This window comes from Bos grunniens, chromosome 2 (assembly GCF_055505025.1).
Source record: "Bos grunniens cultivar Pamir isolate PY7600 chromosome 2, Bosgru_T2T1.0, whole genome shotgun sequence".
Lineage (NCBI taxonomy): Eukaryota > Metazoa > Chordata > Mammalia > Artiodactyla > Bovidae > Bos > Bos grunniens.
In genome coordinates, this window is record NC_141166.1 from 46,987,077 (window position 1) to 47,005,195 (window position 18,119).

Consider the following 18,119-nt stretch of genomic DNA (forward strand, 5'->3'; position numbering starts at 1 on the left):
CTGGTCAGTGTTCGTGGAGAACTGAGTTAATTGCTAATTGGTGCTGTGAGAATAAAATACACAACAGAGTTAGAGAACGGTCTACAAACCACTGTCACTTCTGACATCAACTACAAGCTCAAGAGGTTCCCCAAACACCCTGAGATTTGATAACTGAAGGCTGTTACACTCATAATTGGGAGCTTCCCAGGTGGCCCTAGTGGTAAAGAACTCATCTGCCAATGCAGGAGATGGAAGAGACACAGGTTCAATCCCTGGGTTGGGAAAAACCCCTGGAGGAGGGCATGGCAACCCACTCCAGTAATCTTGCCTGAAGACTCCCATGGACAGAGGAGTTTGGTGGGCTTCAGTCTGTCTATTGGCAAAGAGTCACCACTGAAGCGACTTAGCAGGCACACACACACACACACACACACTCATAGTTATTATAGGGGAAAGATACAGATTAAAGTTGTTACAGGGAAAAGATACATATTAAATAAGCCAAGGGAAGAGACAAGTTGGGCAGAGTTCAGGAAGGTAGCAAAGCTGAGCTTCCAGTTGTCCTCTCTCCATGGAGTCATGGAGGGCAATTTTCCATCCCAGCAATGAGGTGTGATGATACACACTAAGTACTGCCAGTGAGGAAATCTCACGGAAGCCTTGGTGTCTGGTCTTTACTGAGGTTCTGTGCCAGTTGCCTGCATGCTGACCTCAGTTTCTAGCCCCTGTGGAGGTTGAGCTGTTACCCTGTGTCCTAAATCCCCCAACATAAATCACATGTTAATACTTTCTGGGGAGGAACTTCCCTGGTGGTCCAATGGCTAACATCCCGGTGTTCCAATGCAAGGGGCCTGGGATTCAATCCCTGATAGGGAACTAGATCCCATATGCCGCAACTGAGAGCTCACATGCTCCAACTAAAGATCTCACAAACTGAGGGTTCACACACCACAATGAAGATGGAAGATCCCATGTGCCTCAAATAAGACCTGGTACAGCCAAATAAATAAATATACATACATATATATATGTATGTATATACACAGTAGATTATATGAGAAAACAATACAATTCTGAAGAGAGAAATCAAAGGTCTAAATAAATGGAGAAATGTCCCATGTTCATGCATAAGAAGACTCAGTTTTGTTAAGATGTCAGTTCTTCTTAAACTGATCTATAGATTCAACAGAATCCTAATCAAAATCCCAGCAAGATACTTTGTGGGTATTTACAAACTGATATTAAAGTTTGTATGGAAAAGCAAAGACCCAGAATAGTCAGTACAAAACTGAAAAAGAACAAAGTTGGAAGACTGGTATTACACAGCTTCCAGACTTATCACAAGGCTACAGTAGACAGTGTGTTACTGGTGAAAGAATTGACCAATGAAACAGAATAAGGGGCCCAGAAATAGAGCCACACAGATATAGACAACAGATCATTGACAGAGAAAAAAAGACAATCAAATGGAGAAAGGATAGTTTTTCATCAAATGAAAACTGGCACAATAACATCCACATGAAACAAAGAAAAAACCCTAGATTTTGACCTTACACTTTTCACAAAAATTAACTCAGAATGGATCTAGATATAAATGTAAAACACAAATTTCTAAAACTTTTAAGAGGTAGCATAGAAAAAACTTGGATAACCCTGGGCTTGGTGATGAATTTTTAGATAGAACAACAAAAGTGTAATCCATGAAAGAAATAATTGACAAATTGGATTTCATTAAAATGAAGAACTCTGTTCTTCAAAAGAGAATGAAGACTTATAAAATAAACAACCCAATTATAACATGGGCAAAAAAACACCTCACCAAAAAAGATACACCAGTGGCAAATTAGCAAATGAAAAGATGTCCAACATTGTATATCATTAGCAAATTGCAAATTAAAACAACAGTGAAATACTACTATATGCCTTCTAGAATCAACAAAATCCAAAACATTGACAACACCAGATACTGGTGAGAATGTGGAGTGACAGGAATTCTTATTCATTGCTGGTAGGAATGAAAAGTAGTACACTTTAGAAAACAGTTTGGTAATTTCTCCCTAAACTAAACATACTCTTGCCACACAATTCAGTAATTAAGCTCATAGGTATTTGCCCAAAGGAGTTAAAAACTTATGTCCACACACAAAAGCCTGCATATGAATATTTATATCAACTTTATTCATAATTCATAACTGCCAAAACTTGGAAGCAACCAATCTGTCCTTCATCTTGGTGCATGGATAAACCAAGTGTGGTGCATCCGTATCATGGAATATTTGGGCTTCCCAGGTAGCACAGAGGTGAAGAATCTGCCAATGCAAGAGACACAAGAAAGGCAGGTTCAATCCCTAGGTTGGGAAGACCCCTGGAGAAGAGAATGGCAACCCATTTCAGTATTCTTGCCTATAAAATCCTGTGGACAGAGGAGCCTCGTAGGTTACACTCCATGGAATATTCTTTAGCAATAAAAAGGAATGAACTATCAAGCCATGAAATTACATGGAGGAACCTTAAGTGTACATTATTAAATGAAAGAGACCAGTCTGAGAAGACTACATACTGTTTGATTCCAAAAATATGACATCCTGGAAAAGGCAAAACTAGAGAGACAGGAAAAAGAACAGTGGTTGCCAGAGGTTAGGAGAGGGAGAGTGAATAGATGGAGCCCAGGGGCTTCTGCACCACAATGTAATGTCATGGAGGATACATGACAGTTTACATCTGGCAAAACCAATAGGAAGAACAACAACAAACAATAGAATATGTACAACCCAAAGAGTGGACCCTAGTGTAAACTATGGATTTTAGTTAACACAATAATGTACCAATATTGGTTCATCAATTGTAACAAATGAACCACACTAATGCAAAATGTTAATAATAGAGGAAAATGTGTGGGGAGAGGAAGGATGGGGGAGAGGCATATGGGTACTCTGTACTTTCTGCTCAGTTTTTTTGTAAACCTAAAGCTAGTCTGAAAAATAGCCTATTATTTTTTAAAAAAAGTCTCACACATATAAGACCACGTGGTTAATAAAGATGACACTGCAGTGAAGTGAGGAAAGAATGGTCTTTACATGAACAATGACAGATCAGTTGGATAGCCATTTACAAATGAATCTTTCTCTCCTACCTATAGAAAATTCAAATCTAGAGGATCATAAATCTAAATATGAAAAGCAAAGCAACCAAGCTATAATAAGAAACCCTAAGAGAATGTCTTCATGAGGTTGGACTCTTATCTAGGACACAAAAACTGCTAATCCTAAAAGGGGGAAAGGTCTACTGGACTGTTAGAATTGGGGATTTCTGTTCAAAAGAGAAGGAAATGGCAACCCACTCCAGTATTCTTGCCTAGAGAATCCTGTGGACAGAGGAGCCTGGTGGGCTGCTGTCCATAGAGCTGCACAGAGTCAGACACGACTGAAGCGACTTAGCCTGCATGCATGCATTGGAGAAGGAAATGGCAACCCACTCCAGTATTCTTGCCTGGAGATTCCCAGGGACAGAGGAGCCTGGTGGGCTGCCGTCTATGGGGCCACACAGAGTCAGACATAACTGAAGCAACTTAGCAGCAGCAGTTCAAAAGAGAAAGCCATTAAAAGAGTAAAACGGCAATCCAGAGAACAGGAGGAGAAGTTATGATCTGAAGCAATCTCTAAAATGTGCTAGTAAGTATTGTAGAACAGTATGACTAGGATGATAAATAGATGCGCCAGGGCCACCACTAGACATCACAATGACACCTCCTCTGCATTTCAGCCTCTTCAGTATCATGGATCAACACCTCACAAGTGAATGTCCTTCAAATCACTTTCTGCGGGAAAATTTTCATCTTGTTTTGAAATGAGTACTAACTGAAAGACTTACTAAGACTGAGTACTCAGTTCAGTTCAGTTCAGTTCAGTCGCTCAGTTGTGTCCGACTCTTTTCGACACCATGAATCGCAGCATGCCAGGCCTCCCTGTCCATCACCAACTCCTGGAGTTCACTCAGACTCACATCCACCGAGTCCGTGATGCCATCCAGCCATATCATCCTCTGTCGTCCCCTTCTCCTCCTGCCCCCAATCCCTCCCAGCATCAGAGTCTTTTCCAAAGAGTCAACTCTTCGCATGAGGTGGCCGAAGTCCTGGAGTTTCAGCTTAAGCATCATTCCTTCCAAAGAAATCCCAGGGCTAATTTCCTTCAGAATGGACTGGTTGGATCTCCTTGCAGTCCAAGGGACTCTCAAGAGTCTTCTCCAACACCACAGTTCAAAAGCATCAATTCTTTGGCGCTCAGCCTTCTTCACAGTCCAACTCTCACATCCATACATGACCACAGGAAAAACTATAGCCTTGACTAGATGGACCTTTGTTGGCAAAGTAATATCTCTGCTTTTGAATATGCTATCTAGGTTGGTCATAACTTTCCTTCCAAGGAGTAAGCGTCTTTTAATTTCATGGCTGCAGTCACCATCTGCAGTGATTTTGGAGCCCAAAAAAATAAAGTCTGACCCTGTTTCCATTGTTTCTCCATCTATTTCCCATGAAGTGCCCAAAAACCTAAATCAGTCATGTGGCCACCCACGATCATACACTCGGGATGGTTCAGTCAGCTGTGTCCCCACCAGACCCAGCTGGACTTTCATTAAGTGCACGAGCCGGCTATGTACACACCAGGATTCCTTAAGCCCACCTTCATTGTTGTTGTTCAGTCGCTAAATCGTGTCTGACTCTTTGCGACCCCATGGACTGCAGCACGCCAGGCCTCTCTGTCCTTCACTATCTCCTGGGGTTTGCTCAAGTTCATGTCCATTGAATCAGTGATGCTATCCAACTATCTCATCCTCTGCCACCCTCTTCTCCTTCTGCCTTCAATCTTTTCCAGCCATCAGAGTCTTTTCCAATGAGTCAGCTGTTCACATCAGGTGGGCAAGTATTGGCGCTTCAACTTCAGCTTCATGAATCGCTGCCTTCATGAATCACCCAAAATGGTCAGGTAATAGTGGAGAGTTCTGATAAAATGTGGTCTACTTGAGGAGAGAATGGAAAAACACTCCAGTATTTTCACTGGAGAACCCCATGAACAGTATTAAAAAAGACCCTCATACAACTTGACAATTCCTAACTACCCCTGCATTTGGTCAGCCCATGGGGTAAGGTTCCTCATGATTTCCCTACATCTCCCATTATATATATTTTTTGTCTTGTTAATTACCTAAGCAGTGGGGAAAGAGAGAATTAATCACCATGACTAAGGAAGTTGGGTGTTTGGATCTCAAAAACTGAAGATGCTGTTCATTAACAGATTGGGCCAAGGAAATTCTAAGAAATCCAGCAACTTCTGGTACAAAGCAGAGCTGAGAGGAAAGGACAGAGCCAGGAAAAAAGGATGTCCAACCGGAAAGCTACAAGGACCCAAATGGGCTCTTTGTTGATTTCAGAAGAAAGTTGTCATTTTATATACATTTGATTAGAAGAATGTAGCACCTGGACATGCCTGGGGCCACGAGCCTAGACAACTCCAGAGACAAATCAGTTCCTTCTTATTAATAAAATTCCAGATAAATCTTACCAGAAGGACAATAAAATGCTTCTTCAGGGGATGTGTTCTTGCCAAGAGACACCCCCAAAATATAACGAAAGTCAAATAAGGAACACATTGCTAGTGCTCCTGTGAACACAACAGCTGGAGTTTCCACAGGCAGAGCAAACTCAGCAAATCAGTGTGAGAGTGTGGGAGTGTCAGCAGCAAATGAGACATACCCTCCTTCGTGTCTTGGCTGCATGATTGCTCATGTTGCAGATAGGAAAGAGAACTAGCTGGGAAGTGAGGTCAGACTGGTTGATTAAGCCCTCAGTCCAGTTTCTACATTCCAAAAGAAGGGAGTTAGGCTGGACAATCTCTAAGAATACTTTCAGTTCAAGCACTTAACCAGTACATTTAATATGTTCTTTCCTTCGTACAAGTTCTCAACTATTTTTCTCCTAGGATTCTGGTTAATTAGAACATTCATTCATTTAAATATATAGAGAGTGTATATATGTGTGTGTGTGTGTATATACACATATACATATATGTATATATAGAGAGAGAGACAGGGAGAGAGAGTGACTCTAATTTGAGCTAGATACTGTTATGGCATAAAGCAGTAAAAGAAACAGAAAAAGTTCTTGCCCTCGTGATGTGATTCAGTTTGAATTTTTTCTTATATTAAAATGAAGAGGAGTGATGGCAACAGGCACATGAAAAGATGTTCAACATCACTAATTGGGATTTCCTTGGTAGCCCAGTGGTTAAGAATCCACCTGCCAATGCAGGGGATATGGGTGTGATCCCTGGTCCAGGAAGATTCCACATGCCTCACAGCAACTACTGGGCCTGGATGCAGCAACTATTGAAGTCTGCACGCCCTAGAGTCCATGCCCTGCAACACGAGAAGCGGCCACAAGGAGAAGCCTGTACACTGCAACCAGAGAGTAATCCCAGCTTGCCGCAACTAGAGAAAGCCTGCATGCAGTGATGAAGACTCAGTGCAACGAAAAATAAACAAATGGAAAAAAACCTTTAATCCTTTTAAAAAATCACTAATTATTAGAGAAATGCACATGAAAACTACAATGAGGTACCATCTCACACCAGTAGGTGCGACCACCATCAAAATGTCTACAAACAACAAATGCTAGAGAAGGTGTGGAGTGAAGGGAACCCTCCTGCAGTGTTGGTGGGAAAGTAAGTTGGCAAAACCATTATAGAGAATAGTATGGAGGTTCCTCAGAAGACGAAAATAGAGTGACCATTTGATCCAGCAATCCCAATTCTGGGCATATGGTTTGAAATGATAAAAACCATGAAAACCATGGTTTGAAATGATGCATGCACCCCATGTTCATCGCAGCACTGGTTACAATAGCCAAGACATGGAAGCAACCTAAATGTCCATCAACAGATGAATGGATAAAGAAGATGGGGGTACATATAAATGTTGAAATATCACTCAGCCATTAAAAAGAATGAAATAATGCCATTTGCCATAACATTGATGGACCTGGAGATTATTATACTAAGTTGAAGTAAATCAGTCATGGAAAGACAAATATATATTATTGATTACAGGTGGAACCTAAAAAAAACAATACAAATGAACATATTTACAAAACAGAAACAGACTCACAGACTTAGAGAATGAATTTATGGTTACCGGGGGGAAGAGCGGGAGGGAGGGACAGACTGGCAATTTGAGATTGACACGTACAGACAGGGAGGCCTGGTGTACTGAGGTTCATGGGTTGCAGAGTCAGACACGACTGAGCAACTAAACTAAACTGAACTGTACAGACTACTATATTTAAAATAGATAAGCCACAAAGAGGGCTTCCCTGGTGGCTCAGTGGTAAAGAATCCACCTGCCAATGCAGGAGACGTGGCTTCAATCCCTGAGTCAGGAAGCTCCCCCTGGGGAAGGAAATGGCAACACATGCCAGTACGCTTGCCTGGGAAATCCCATGGACAGAGGAGTCTTGCAAGCTACAGTCCATGGGGTTGCAAAAGAATCAGACATGACTTAATGACTAAACAATAACAACAACAGGCAAGAAGGACCTACTGTATAACACAGGGAACTCTGCTCAATATGCTGTAATAACCTAAATGAGAAAATAATTTGAAGAAAAAATAGATATATGTATGTGTGTGTATTAAGGTGCTTCAGTCGTATTCGACTCTTTACAACCCTGTGGACTGTAGCCCACCAGGCTCCTCTGTCCATGGGGCTTCTCCAGGCAAGAATACTGGAGTGGGTTGTCATTTCATCCTCCAGAGAATCTTCCTGACACAGGGATGGAACCCACATCTCCTGCATTGTAAGGTGGGTTCTTTACAACTAGAGCCACCTGGGAAGTGATGGTCTATCAGTTCAGTTCAGTTGCTCAGTCGTGTCCAACTCTTTGCGACCCCATGAATCGCAGCACGCCAGGCCTCCCTGTCCATCACCAACTCCTGGAGTTCACCCAGACTCACGTCCATCGAGTCAGTGATGCCATCCAGCTATCTCATCCTCTGTTGTCCCCTTCTCCTCCTGCCCCCAATCCCTCCCAGCATCAGAGTCTTTTCCAATGAGTCAACTCTTCACATGAGGTGGCCAAAGTCCTGGAGTTTCAGCTTCAGCATCATTCCTTCCAAAGAAATCCCAGGGCTGATCTCCTTCAGAATGGACTGCTTGGATCTCCTTGCAGTCCAAGGGACTCTCAAGAGTCTTCTCCAACACCACAGTTCAAAAGCATCAATTCTTCGGCGCTCAGCCTTCTTTATAGTCCAACTCTCACATCCATACATGACCACAGGAAAAACCATAGCCTTGATCAGACGGACCTTTGTTGCCAAAGTAATGTCTCTGCTTTTGAATATGCTATCTCGGTTGGTCATAACTTTCCTTCCAAGGAGTAAGCGTCTTTTAATTTCATGGCTGCAGTCACCATCTTCAGTGATTTTGGAGCCCCCAAAAATAAAGTCTGACCCTGTTTCCACTGTTTCCCCATCTATTTCCCATGAAGTGATGGGACTGGATGCCATGATCTTCATTTTCTGAATGTTGAGCTTTAAGCCAACTTTTTCACTCTCCACTTTCATTTTCATCAAGAGGCTTTTGAGTTCCTCTTCACTTTCTGCCATAAGGGTGGTGTCATCTGCATATCTGAGGTTCTTGATATTTCTCCCGGCAATCTTGATTCCAGCTTGTGCTTCTTCCAGCCCAGCGTTTCTCATGATGTACTTTGCATAGAAGTTAAATAAGCAGGGTGACAATATACAGCCTTGACGTACTCCTTTTCCTATTTGGAACCAGTCTGTTGTTCCATGTCCAGTTCTAACTGTTTCTTCCTGACCTGCATACAAATTTCTCAAGAGGCAGGTCAGGTGGTCTGGTAGTCCCATCTATTGAAGAATCTTCCACACTTTATTGTGATCCATACAGTCAAAGGCTTTGGCATAGTCAATAAAGCAGAAATAGATGTTTTTCTGGAACTCTCTTGCTTTTTCCATGATCCAGCAGATGTTGGCAATTTGATCTCTGGTTCCTCTGCCTTTTCTAAAACCAGCTTGAACATCAGGAAGTTCACGGTTCACATATTGCTGAAGCCTGGCTTGGAGAATTTTGAGCATTACTTTACTAGCATGTGAGATGAGTGCAATTGTGTGGTAGTTTGAGCATTCTTTGGCATTGTCTTTCTTTGGGAGTGATGGACTACAGATCACAACTAAATATCCTGAAGGGATTCTCAAGGGTGCCAAGAAGTAGGCAGACTGGGGAGGGATCTGGAGATTTGAGGAAGGACACCCTGTTTTGTCCCCTAGGCTTTGTTTCTATCTCCCATGCCAGGCTGAGAACTAGAAAGGCCTACAGCACAGAGCTGCCAAAAGGTATAGATTAAAAAGAACAAAATAAAGAACAACAACAAGAACAGAAAAGCCTGCTCTCTCTAACTGGGAAGAGAGTGGCCAAGTGGAAGGCTAGCAGGGAAGCTGCCCTTGATTCTCAAGCAATGCAGTGACAGCAAGGAATCCCTCGCCTGAGACCTGGGGCCACTGATGGAACAGCTGGGCCAGCCTGGGACCCATACTTCTCTTCAAACTCGAGGCAGGAGCAGGCTATCCTGGTGGTCCCTTGGGTCTACAGTGAGGAAATATGAACAGTAGATGATGAGATTGTTAACCACATTCAGAATTCCAGGTTTGTTTGTACCCTTCCTGCTGGTTATTCAATGCAAGTAAATTTCCAGAGGTCCAGGGTTTTTTGTGTGTTTGTTTTCAAAATTGGGTCTTTTTTTTTTTAACTATGCTGTGTCTTCATTTCTCTAGTTTTGGAGAGCAGAGGGTGCTGTATAGTTGTGGGGTCCTGGCTTCTCCCTGCAGTGGCTTCACATTGTGGAGTACAGGTTCCAGGGCACCAGGCTTCAGGAGTTGCAGCGCATGAGCTCAGTATTTGTGCCTCCAAGGCTTAGTTGCTCCACAGCATGTGTGATCTTCCCAGGCCAAGGATGGAACTGGTGTCCCCTTCATTGCAAGGTGGAGTCTTAACCACTGGACAACCAGGGAAACCCTAGGTCTGGTTTTTAGCTAACAAATCCCCAGGCATGGAAAAAGTGGTTACCGCCAAGTAGCACAACAGAAAGATCAATAGAAAGTCATAAGGTAAGAATGGTCTCCTGGATGATCAAGCAAGGACTTTTCCTCTAGAGATCTCTGAGTCCAGTTACTCAAATGAGTAGGTCTCAGAAGAAGAAATCAATGATCAAGCAAGGGCTTTTCCTCTAGAGATCTCTGAGTCCAGTTACTCAAATGAGTAGGTCTCAGAAGAAGAAATCAATGAGGTATCCACCAAGGAACTCATGGCCATGCAAGGCTTGACCAGCATCCTGCTGGGTCTACACAATCTATGACTAATGTTTCTGAAAGATGACTGACCTATGACTAATGCATCTGCTAATCTCTTCACCTCTCCTGACAAACTAGAGATGAATCAGAACCTTGGAAACCTTTACCCAGACCTCTCAACTTTCAAGAGTAAACAAGACTAGGGGTTGGGCTGAGACCTCTCTGTCCCCACTGGGGACTGGAAGCCAGATGCTGAGGTTGGAGTTCAATAGTCGGGGAAGAATTGTACTTCTTGGGCCTTTTTAGACACTGATACATCTGTGACTATGGTCTTCCAACCCCAGGCTCCAAGATGAACAACAAACGTACAATATGCTCTGTTTGGGGGTTAAGGCCACCTCCCCAGGACCTTTGCCCAAACTTGACTATGGATGGATCCCTCCAAGTCCCTGTAAACCTCTCTTGTTATGGCCCCCACCATAACAAGGGAGGTTTATGGTGTTGATTTGTCTATGTGCAGCCACAATCACCTTCACCCTCTACCTAGGAGCTGCTGTAGTTAGGGTCATCTTACTGGGACACATGGAAGACCGTGTACTTGTCTGACAACCAGTGCTTCGTGGTATTGGATCCCCAAAGAGTATTGGCAGCTTGGAGAAGCAAAAGAAATGTCTGCCCTCACTCCTGAGCCTCAGGAAGCCAAAGTGCTGTGTGAGACTCTATTCAGCAGTCCTGTCTGCCTGTGCACAAAACTTCCAGTACCTGGAAACTTACCATTGATTAGACAGGGCTCAACGTGGTGACACTTCCCTTGTGCCAGCCATACTTGACACTATGGCTGTCACAGACCTATTGTCCAAGTCACAGGAACTTGGTATGTGACAGTTAACGTTGCAAATGCTTTTTTCAGCATCCTTCTCACCTGATCATAAGGATGTTTCCCTCCATGTGAAATGGGCTACAATGCACCTTCAGCATCCTTCCACAAGGCTACCTAAGTTCCCTGGGCTATCCAACATCAGGTGGATCCTTACTGAGGAAAAGCTCTGCTCCTGGAAGCTTTTAATGCCTCCTCCTGGTAGGCTCAGACCCAGGCACCACCCAGCAAGGACTGGACCTTTTGTTGGCCCACATGCAACAACACAACTAGGCTATTAATGCAGACACATCAGAGAGTCCTAGTACTCAACTGAAATCCCCGGACATTACCTGGGTAGGGATGTGGCTTCTCATTCCAGAGGAGACAATTGCCAAATTTTGGTCCTCTCTGCCTCCAACAAATAGAAAGAAGGACCAGTGACTGGTGGGACTACTCAGCTACTCACTTGTTCACATTCCCCATGTGGAATCTTGATGGCATGTATCCATCATTTTAAAAGAAAGACTACTACATTTGAGTGAGACTTCCAATCAATGGAATACTCTGGAAACCCTCCAAAGGGTTACTGTGGCAATCCTTCCACATCTGCCATTTGAGTCACAGGTTTCAGCAATCTCCCTGTTTGTAAACTGGAGCTTCTGGCAGAAGTTTAGAGCCCCACGTCATAGGTCCCTGATGGGTTTTTTGACATATAAACTCCTGAAGTCAGCTGGAAAGTACACACCATTTGAGGAAAAACTGTTGGCCTGTTATTGGGCATTGGTGTGTACTAAGTGCATGATTCATGGCTGTGAAGGGAAAACTTAGTCATGTTGTGGATTGAGCAGAGGCCTCGAACTCCTAGGTAAGAGTGACTCAGGATCATCCATGAAAAAATAGAGATACAGAAGTGGGCAGACCCTGCCCAGCTGGGCTCTCACAGCTCCATGAAAAGGTCTCAGGAATACCCCTGTGCCTACCAGGCATCTTGCTGAAGAAGATACCACCTCCACCAGCCCAGGATGGGTATAGATATGAAGACTCCTTGGACCACCCAGTGGCTTGGTTCACAACAGCTCCTCCTCCTTAACTTCTACTTGGCTGGTATCTGATGCACCTGCCATCTAAATGCTCACCAAACTTTGGAGAATAATGGATGAACACAGTGAGAACTTCAAAGAGATAAGATGTATAAGAAAGTACCAAATAGAAATTATAACTGAACTGAAAAATACACTAGAGGGATTCAACAAGAAACTGGATGAGGTAGGAGAAAGAATCAGTGAGCTAACGGAACTCAGAGCAGCAAAACAAAAAAGGAATCTTATAAAGTGAGAATACTTTAGGGAACTCCCTGGCAGTCCAGTGCTTAGGACTCCGTGCTTTCTCTGCTGAGGGCACAGGTTCAATCCCTGGTCAGGGAACTGAATCCCACAAGCAGTACAGCGTGACCAAAAAACAAACATATGAAACAGAACAAAAAAACCTTTGAAGACTTCTGGGACAACATTAAGCAGAATAACATTCACATTTTAGGGGTCCCAGAGGGAGAAGACAGAAAGAAAAGGCCAGAATCAAACTAAAGATTCCGTACAGCAAAGGAAACCATCATCAAAATGAAAAGACAACCTACTGAGTAGGAGATGCCTGCAAACCTTATGTCCAATAGGGAGGTAATATCAAAACTACATAAAGAAGTTATACAGGGACTTCCTTCATGATCCAGTGGCTAAAACTCCTTGCTTCCACTGCAGGGGGCATAGGTTTGATTTATGGCCAGGGAGCTAAGATCCAACAAGCCATGCAGTGTGGCCAAAATGTAATTCATACAAGTCAACAACAACAAAACAACCCTTTTTAAAAATGGACAGAGGCACTAGATAGACATTTTTCCAAAGAAGACCTACAGATGGCAAACAGACACATGAAAAGATGTTCACCCCCACTAATTATTAGGGAAATGCAAATCAAAATCACAATGAGATAGCTCTCACAGCTATCAGAATGGCTAAGACCATAAAGATAAGAAATAGCAAATGCTGAAGAGGATGTGAAGAAAAGGGAATCTTTACACACTATTAGTGGGACAGTAAATTGGTGTAGCCACTATGGAAAAAGAGTATGGAGATACCTCAAAATTTTAAGAATAGAATTACTATATGACCCAGCTATTCCACTTCTGGACATTTATCCAAAGAACACAAAAGCATTAATTGACATATATACACTACTATGTATAAAATATATAACTAATGAGAACCTACTTATAGCATAGGAAACTCTACTCAGTGCTCTGTGGTGACCTAAATGGGAAGGAAGTTCAAAAGGGGGATATATAACATGCACAGTTTATTTACTTTTCTGTACAGTAGAAACTATCACAACATTGTAAAGTAACTATCCTCCAATAAAATTTTATTTAAAAAAAAAAGATATATACACTCATATGTTCATTGTAACTTTATTGCTAATACTCAAGGTATGGAATCAACCTATCAACAATGGATGAATGGATAAAGAGAATGAAACACTACTACACCATATAAAAAAATGAAATCCTGCCTTTTGTAATAACATGCATAGATCTTGAAGGTATTATGTTAAGTGACATAAGTTATGCAGAGAAAGAAAAATACCATGTGATTTCACTTATTTGTGGAATCTAAAAAAAAAAAAAAAAGAACAAATAAAACAAAAACAAACTCATAGATAAGGTGACTAGATTAGTGGTTACCAGAAGGGAGGAGAGTCAAGGGGTGAGGGAAGAAAGGGGTCAACTGTAGGGGGATGGATGGTAATTAGATGTGTGGTGGTGGTCACTTTGTAATATATGTGCTATGCTGTGAGTTCAGTCTCTCAGCAAACTAAAATGGACTGGAATGGGTGAATTTAATTCAGATGACTATTATATCTATTACTGTGGGCAAGAATCCCTTAGAAGAAATGGAGTAGCCATCTAGTCAAGAAAAGAGTCTGAAATGCAGTACTTGGATGCAATCTCAATGAGAGAATGATCTTTGTTCATTTCCAAGGCAAACCATTCAATAGTTTGGACAGTATTTTTGGACAAAAACTTGGACAGTAGTCCAAGTCTATGCCCCAACCAGTAATGCTGAAGAAGCTGAAGTTGAATGGTTCTATGAAGACCTACAAGACCTTCTAGAACTAACAGCCAAAAAAGATGTCCTTTTCTTTATAGGGGACTGGAATGCAAAAGAGCAAAGTCAAGAAACACCTGGAATAACTGGCAAATTTGGCCTTGGAGTACAGAATGAAGCAGGGCAAAGGCTAATAGAGTTTTGCCAAGAGAACACACGGGTCATAGCAAACACCATCTTTCAACAACACAAGAGAAGACTCTACACATGGACATCACCAGATGGTCAACACTGAAATCAGATTGATTATATTCTTTGCAGCCAAAGATGGAGAAGCTCTATACAGTCAACAAAAACAAGACCAGGAGCTGACCGTGGCTCAGATCATGAACTCCTTATTGCCAAACTCAGACTTAAATTGAAGAAAGTAGGGAAAACCACTAGACCATTCAGGTATGACCTAAATCAAATCCCTTATGATTATACAGTGGAAGTGAGAAATAGATTTAAGGGACTAGATCTGATAGACAGAGTGCCTGATGAACTATGGACAGAGGTTCATGACATTGTACAGGAGACAGGGATGAAGACCATCCCCATGGAAAAGAAATGCAAAAAAGCAAAATGGCTGTCTGAGGAAGCCTTACAAATAGCTGTGAAAAGAAGAGAAGCAAAAAGCAAAGGAGAAAAGGAAAGATATCAGCATCTGAATGCAGAGTTCCAAATAATAGCAAGGAGAGCTAAGAAAGCCTTCCTCAGTGATCAATGCAAAGAAATAGAGGAAAACAATAGAATGGAAAGACCCTTATGGCAGAAAGTAAAGAGGAACTAAAAAGCCTCTTGATGAAAGTGAAAGAGGAGAGTGAAAAAGTTGGCTTAAAGCTCAACATTCAGAAAACAAAGATCATGGCATCTGGTCCCATCACTTCATGGGAAATAGATGGGGAAACAGTGGAAACAGGGTTAGACTTTATTTTTTGCGCTCCAAAACCACTGCAGATGGTGATTGCAGTGATGAAATTAAAAGACACTTACTCCTTGAAGGAAAGTTATGACCAGCCTAGATAGCATATTCAAAAGCAGAGACATTACTTTGCCAACAAAGGTCCGTCTAGTCAAGGCTATGGTTTTTCCTGTGGTATGGTATGTATGGATGTGAGAGGTGGACTGTGAAGAAAGCTGAGCGCCGAAAAATTGATGCTTTTGAACTGTGGTGTTGGAGAAGACTCTTGAGAGTCCCTTGGACTGCAGGGAGATCCAACCAGTCCATTCTAAAGGAAATCAGTCCTGGGTGTTCTTTGGAAGGAATGATGCTAAAGCTGAAACTCCAATACTTTGGCCACCTGATGGGAAGAACTGACTCATTGGAAAAGATTCTGATGCTGGGAGGGATTGGGGGCAGGAGGAGAAGGGGACGACAGAGGATAAGATGGCTGGATGGCATCACCGACTTGATGGGCATGAGTTTGAGTGAACTCTGGGAGTTGGTGATAGACAGGGAGGCCTGCCTTGCTGCAATTCACGGGGTCGCAAAGAGTCAGACATGACTGAGCGACTGAACTGAACTGAACCGAGCAGTCTGTTAATGAAAGAAAGGAATGTCTTAAAACTCAGAATGACACTAGGCACCTCATCCATAAGATGTGTTTTGGGATAATCTTGGCACCAGATGAGTCATCCTGGGCCATAAAACGATTGACTTCAATCTCGTAGAAGGGCACATTACCATACAAATAGTTTTGTTTACATAGATTCGGGGAACAGTGTCTGAGTATAACATACTGGTTTGTCAAGTAGGTTCTGTGCCATTAGGTGGAACCGACCTGAAGATAGAGTGGGGTAAATGCATAGTATATTAGCATAGCTTAAGAGAAACATTTCCATAAGAAAAATGCATTGGTTAACTCAAGGTTTGAGAGGGTAACAGGAAGGAAGGCCAGGGGTCTCCAAACGGAGGAAATAGGCTGCAAGTGTCGCGCCTGGAAGGCTGTAGTCCATGGGGTCTCGAAGAGTCGGACACGACTGAGCGACTTCACTTTCACTTTTCACTTTCATGCACTGGAGAAGGAAATGGCAACCCACTCCAGTGTTCTTGCCTGGAGAATCCCAGGGACAGGGGAGCCTGGTGGGCTGCCGTCTATGGGGTCACACAAGAGTCAGACACGACTGAAGCGACTTAGCGGCAGCAGCAGCAGCAGTTAGACATTTTTATCTCTCTTAAGCAGCAGGAGGAAACAAACTAGTGATATTTTTTTCCCTTCTGTATACAAATTTAAATGGGGAAGGCAATGGCAACCCACTCCAGTACTCTTGCCTGGAAAATCCCATGGACAGAGGAGCCTGGAAGGCTGCAGTCCATGGGGGTGCTGAGGGTCAGACACGACTGAGCGACTTCACTTTCACTTTTCACTTTTCCTGCACTGGAGAAGGAAATGGCAACCCACTCCAGTGTTCTTGCCTGGAGAATCCCAGGGACGGTGGGCTGCCATCTATGGGGTCGCACAGAGTCGGACACGACTGAAGCGACTTAGCAGCTCACTACGGTCGTGTCCGACTCTGTGTGACCCCACAGACGGCAGCCCACCGTCCCTGGGATTCTCCAGGCAAGAACACTGGAGTGGGTTGCCATTTCCTTCTCCAGTGCATGAAAGTGAAAAGTGAAAGTGAAGTCGCTCAGTCGTGTCCTACTCTTCGCGACCCCATGGACTACAGCCTTCCAGGCGCGACACTTGCAGCCTATTTCCTCCGTTTGGAGACCCCTGGCCTTCCTTCCTGTTACCCTCTCATTCCCCGCTTTTCTTTTAGGAGAATTATGTTGCCTAGTGAAATGGGGCATTGTTCTCATTCCATAACTGCTTCCAAGCTCACAAGGGGCATTATTCCTAAATTGGTGAGGCAACATATTTTCCTAACCGTCATACTGAGGCCTTCTGATCTAGGGGCCCAGAGTAGTAGTTGGAAGAGTCTGCAGCAGTAGCAGGAGTTTGAGTAACAATTTGTAACTTAAAAGCTTTCATGTGACTAGAAACAAATCCAGTTACACAGTTACAGATGCAGGGAGCAAACAGCAAAAACAAAACAACCATAATTATTGTAATTAAGATAGTTTTCCACCATGGGAAACTAGTTAACGTCTCCCAAAGTGAGGCAATTGAGGCTTCAGGAGTATCCATAGCCCCAGAAATCTTGTTCATGTGTTTAGTAAAATGAGTAACATTAGTGCTCATATCAGGTTTATATATTCAGCACTGGGTATGAATAATGGCACAGGTTCCTCCTTGTGCAGCTGTCAGAATATCTAAAGCCAATCTGTTTTGTAAAACCACCTTTCTAATTTGTGCTTGTTCAGCATTAAGAGCTGAAATAGCTTTTTGAGATTCTTGTAATGCCTGTTGAGTAAAATCAGTCAAAGCATCCACTCGTAGCATAACATCTGTAGTTCCCAAAGAGGGGACAAACACTGCAGCCAAATAATCACATCAGTGAAATACAGACCTTGTCCACCGAGTTTTAAGGTGGGATAAATTCACAGGCTTTTCCGGAAGCTCTGAAAATATAAAGCCGTGAGTAAAGGCTAGACCTAGGGTGCATCTCCCTATCCAACCAGGGGGAAGCCATGCCCATAGGGAAGAGCCACATATCCAATAAGTCCCATTTGGAGCAAGCCATTGTGACTGAGATATCCAGTCCCAATTAGTGCCTGGCCAGACAAAGGGAGGACCTGAACTGGGGTTGGAAAACATGGGAATGATCACTTTGCATATTTCCTGAGGCAAAAATCCCAATTGTTTCCAATCACTGTAATTAAATTGTTGGCTAACTTTT